The sequence below is a fragment of the Myxocyprinus asiaticus genome, chromosome 29, assembly GCF_019703515.2.
Source record: "Myxocyprinus asiaticus isolate MX2 ecotype Aquarium Trade chromosome 29, UBuf_Myxa_2, whole genome shotgun sequence".
Taxonomy (NCBI): Eukaryota; Metazoa; Chordata; class Actinopteri; order Cypriniformes; family Catostomidae; genus Myxocyprinus; species Myxocyprinus asiaticus.
The window spans coordinates 216980-223457 of record NC_059372.1 but is presented as its reverse complement, the minus strand read 5'-3'; positions in this window follow the sequence as shown (position 1 = coordinate 223457).

The window sequence follows — 6478 nt, the reverse complement described above, 5'->3', positions numbered from 1 at the left end:
CACTAGAGACACATAAACACCACAGATAAATGACACATAAACACCACAGACACATGAACACCACTGACACATGAACACCACAGACACATGAACACCACAGACACATAAAAACAACAGAAACATAAAAACAACAGACACATTACACATAAACACCAAAAACACGACATGTGAACACCACAGACACATAAACACCACAGACACATGATACATAAACACCACAGACACATAAACACCACAGACGCATGAACACCACAGACGCATGAACACCACAGACACATGAACACCACAGACACATGAATACCACAGACACATGACACATAAACACCAAAGACACATAAACACCAAAGACACATGACCACTAGAGACACATGAACACCACATACACATGAACACCACGGACACATGAACACCACAGACACATGACACATAAACACCACAGACGCATAAACACCACAGACACATGAACACCACAGACACATGAATACCACAGACACATAAACACAACAGACACATAAAAACAACAGACACATAAATATCACAGACACATGAACACCACAGACACATGAACACCACGGACACAGGAATACCACAGACACATGAACACCACAGACACATGAACACCACGGACACATGAACACCACGGACACAGGAATACCACAGACACATGAACACCACAGACACATGAATACCACAGACACATAAACAGAACAGACACATAAAAACAACAGACACATAAACACCACAGACACATTACACATAAACACCAAAAACACGACATGTGAACACCACAGACACATAAACACCACAGACACATGACACATAAACACCAAAGACACATAAACACAACAGACACATAAACACCACAGACGCATGAATACCACAGACACATGAATACCACAGACACATGAATACCACAGACACATAAACACAACAGACACATGACACATAAACACCAAAGACACATAAACACCACAGACGCATAAACACCAAAGACACATGACCACTAGAGACACATAAACACCACAGACACATGAACACCACTGACACATAAACACCACAGACACATGAACACCACAGACACATGAATACCACAGACACATAAACACAACAGACACATAAAAACAACAGACACATGAACACCACAGACACATGAACACCACAGACACATGAACACCACAGACACATGAACACCACGGACACAGGAATACCACAGACACATGAACACCACAGACACATGAACACCACGGACACAGGAATACCACAGACACATAAACACAACAGACACATAAACACAACAGACACATGAACACAACTGACACATGAACACAACTGACACATGAACACCACTGACACATAAACACCACAGACACATAAACACAACAGACACATAAAAACAACAGACACATAAACACCACAGACACATTACACATAAACACCAAAAACACGACATGTGAACACCACAGACATATAAACACCACAGACACATGACGCATGAACACCACAGACACATGAACACCACAGACACATGAACACAACAGACACATAAAAACAACAGACACATAAACACCACAGACACATTACACATAAACACTACACATGAACACCACAGACACATGACACATAAACACCAAAGACACATAAACACAACAGACACATGAATACCACAGACGCATGAATACCACAGACACATGACACATAAACACCAAAGACACATAAACACAACAGACACATGAATACCACAGACGCATGAATACCACAGACACATAAACACCACAGACACATGAACACCACAGACACATGAACACCACAGACACATGAACACCACAGACACATAAAAACAACAGACACATAAACACCACAGACACATTACACATAAACACCAAAAACACGACATGTGAACACCACAGACACATAAACACCACAGACACATGACACATAAACACCAAAGACACATAAACACAACAGACACATGAATACCACAGACGCATGAATACCACAGACACATAAACACAACAGACACATGACACATAAACACCAAAGACACATGAACACCACAGACACATAAACACCACAGACACATGACACATAAACACCACAGACGCATAAACACCACAGACACATGACGCATAAACACCAAAGACACATGACCACTAGAGACACATGAACACCACAGACACATGAACACCACAGACACATAAACACCACTGACACATGAACACCACAGACACATGAACACCACAGACACATAAACACCACAGACACATGACACATAAACACCAAAGACACATAAACACCACAGACGCATAAACACCACAGACACATGACGCATAAACACCAAAGACACATGACCACTAGAGACACATAAACACCACAGATAAATGACACATGAACACCACTGACACATGAACACCACAGACACATGAATACCACAGACACATAAACACAACAGACACATAAAACCAACAGACACATAAACACCACAGACACATTACACATAAACACCAAAATCACAACATGTGAACACCACAGACACATAAACACCACAGACACACGACACATAAACACCAAAGACACATAAACACAACAGACACATTAACACCACAGACGCATAAACACCACAGACACATGAATACCTGACGGTTCCCAATGACAGTCATCTGCAAACTTCAGGAGCTTGACAGAGGGGTCCTTGGCGATGCATTCATTGGTGTAGAGGGAGAAGAGTAGTGGGGAGAGCACACATCCCTGGGGGGCACTAGTGCTGATCGTACAGGTGCTGGAAGTGAGTTTCCCCTGTCTCACAAGCTGCTGCCTGTCCCTCAGAAAGCTGGTAATCCACTGACAGATAGACATGGGAACAGAGAGTTGGTGTAATTTATTCTGGAGTATTTCTGGGATGATCGTGTTGAAAGCCGAACTGAAGTCCACAAAAAGGATTCTTGCATATGTCCCTGGTCTGTCCAGATGTTGCAGGATATGATGCAATCCCATGTTGACTGCATCATCCACAGACCTGTTTGCTCGATAAGCAAATTGAAGGGGATCTAGAATCATCACACTTATAGTAAAAACATTCAGTCAGTGAATCGAATGAATAGAATACAACAGGTGTATTGTTTTACTCAAAGACTAAAAGCTGTTTATTTGTGCACAGCATAGAGTTACAGATGTAATGAACAGATGTGGCTTACTTGTTGCATTTCTCTCATGAAACATAAAAAGAATATGAGAAACTGTTACATACGATTACTAAAAGAAAATTCTCTGTTTTAAACAAGTCCAAAAACACCGTGATACAATACGTAGATTCTGAGGTACTATAATCTTCACGGAGTGCGTTTGACATCTGAACCGGTGAATGAAGGCCGGGCGACTGCTCCCGGGTCCTGTCGGATCCAACCTCTGTCAGTGAGACTTATATGTTATTTCTCTCTATCAACAACGTAATTTTATTTCCGGAAAATACAGTAAATAAATAAAAAATTTTGTTGCAAGAATTAATTTGCAAGAACAAATCTACAAATTGGAAAAGACAAATTTGTTGGTTTTTCATTATCCAATTAGCGCTCTTGGCATCTGTGACCTCATTACACAGCGTACCTATTTCACTTGCATTTTTTGCTTAGCCGAATTTCAAACATTATGAGTTCATGCTACTAAGAGAGACAGAAATCATGCACAAGTTCTTGAAAAGGAAAACTATTGACGATGGTTATTTGGGATAGTGGTGTGCCATGGGATTTTTTAATCATAAAAAGTGTGCTGTGGCTGAAAAAAGGTTGGGAAACACTGGCCTAAACCACAAAGAGTTAATCTGCAAAAAAGCATCCAAAAGAAAACACAGCAGTATATAAATCCTGCAATGCAATACTTACCGAGATGGCTGGGACCATGTCATACTTTTATTGCCAATTAGAAAGGAAGCATAAAGAAATGTAAGCTAAGTGTAAGTGATGCTAGCAAAGCTAGCTAGCTAATGTTAGCAATCTACCTCTTGCTGCATTCCATTCAACTCGGAAAGTAAGATTTTCCAACTGGGAAAAGTGCAATGGAATTCCATTGGAACTTGAAGTCGTAATTACAATTTAGAAAGTCATGCGGAAATTTTCAACTCCGATTTCGCCAAGATGAAGGTGCGTGACAACACACAATCTTGTCGGCACTCAGGAAGATATACAAAATAAGTGATAAACATTAACTTTTATTAAATAATATCGATAAATTAGTCAAAGTTCCTACAATACATGATATTAAAGCTAGTTTAACAAACGTTATCAGAGTAGCAGGTGTTCAAAACATGGCAAATTATACTCTCTTTTGATCATCATACACCTGTAGCACAAATGCTAGCGTTGCAGATTGTTTATGAATTGGGTTGCTAGGAGACATCTCTGGTGACAATCAAACACCTGCTAAGCTAACAGGAGCGTTGTAGTTTTGTTTCCTTTAATGTCATCTTCCAAGCATCTGGCACTGAAATGCCTTTAGTCAGAGATTGGAGATATCAAGTGGAATATCCCACATACGATTTGAATGGAATGCAGCATCTGTGCCTAAACTCATCTTCACCCCTCACCCAAAGAGATTTAGAGAGTATTAGCTATACATATTAGCTACCTATGTATTTACTGTTTTTAGGGTGCTAGTTTCAGTTGCTTGCCAGCTATTTTCCACCTAGTTAGGTGTGCAAGCTAGCTAATTTAGTTAACATAAATTGAGGGATGTAGCTAATGCAGTGTTAACTTTGTGAGAGATTGAGGGGACAGGGCATGTAGTGACAAAAAGTTACGTTTTTGCTTGTGATTAACAATGACGAGACAGGCCACATAAAGCTATGTAGCTAATGTATATAAAGTTACGTTACATCAGTGTTAGCTAATATCAGCTCCGACATAAATGCTACACGCCGCGGTAACGCTCCCTCACTTGGGTGAGAGAGCTAGAGATGTGACAGCAGAGTGGAGACAGAGTAATGCGCCTCCACTTATTTGAAACATGTACATTTTAAATAGGCTGCTCTGCTTATGTTTGGCATTCTTTGTTCTATGTTCTAGATTTAGCTATGAGGTTAGCAAACTGCACACATTTATACAAGGCTTGTTGTTGGTTCAAAAACAACAAAAATCGTACTATATAGTTTAAGAAAAGACAGAGAAAAGTGAAGACTTAAGTATTGAAGAATTGTTTGATATATTCTGTACTTAATGATGGTTTCTAATGGAAGAGTCATCCAGAAAACCTGATTCGATGCTTGCACAAAAATTTTATTGTTTTAGGTGGATGGTAAAACTTTGAAAAGGAGTGTTGAATAAAGATGGTTGTTGATTTCAGCTCCTTAGTGTTTGTTTGTATTTGTTTGCTCATAGAAAATAAAGGAAAATTCACACACATAAAATTCACCTCTGCAATGCCTTTTGATTATTTTATCAAGACATTTCTCATGGTACGCTGATACACACACACACACACATATGGCAATAAAAAAATGTGAATAAAGAGGAATCTTCATTTGTTTTCTGTGGGTGTTTTTATGGGAATGTGGATCTTTCAGATCAATTTGAGGAGTGCCTATGCTTTGCGTGTTCCACATTTTATCGTAAGTGTGTCATGCAGTGTGGGACTCACACTGGTCTGGTCTTGGTCTTGGTCTTGACTTGGTCTCAACCCCTCAAAGTCTTGGTCTTGTCTCGGTCTCAATACACTCTTGTCTTGGTCTTGACTTGGTCTCAGTTTAGGTGGTCTTGATAACAACACTGCAGACACATGATATATGAACACCACAGACACATGAACACCACAAACACATGAACACCACAGACACATGACACATAAACACCACAGACAGTGGAGATGAAAGTGGACTTTACATTGAACACCCCAACACTGACCCCCCTCACCATTCTGAACAGCACTGTGGCAGCAGTGGAGTCATTCAGGTTCCTGGGCACTACCATCTCACAGGACCTGAAGTGGGAGACTCACATTGACTCCATTGTGAAAAAGGCCCAGCAGAGGTTGTACTTCCTTCACCAGCTGAGGAAATTTAACCTGCCACAGATGCTGCGGATACAGTTCTACTCAGCAGTCATTGAGTCTGTCCTCTGCACTTCAATAACTGTCTGGTTTGGTTCAGCTACGAAATCAGACATCAGAAGACTACAAAGGACAGTTCGGACTGCTGAGCGGATTACTGGTGGCCCCCTGCCCCCACCTCAAGAACTATACACTTCCAGAGTGACAAAAAGTGCTGGAAAAATCACTCTGGACCCCACTCACCCTGCCCACTACCTTTTTGAACTGTTGCCTTTTGGCCAGCGCTACAGATCACTGAGCACCAGAACCGTCAGCCACAGGAACAGTTTTTCTTATTTTAAACTTCACAATTAAGAAAAACAGTTTGTCAAAATTAATGTAGCAAAAACACCTCTGTTGCATTTCATATATACATTTTGTGATTAGTATCCTGCTGAACAGACTT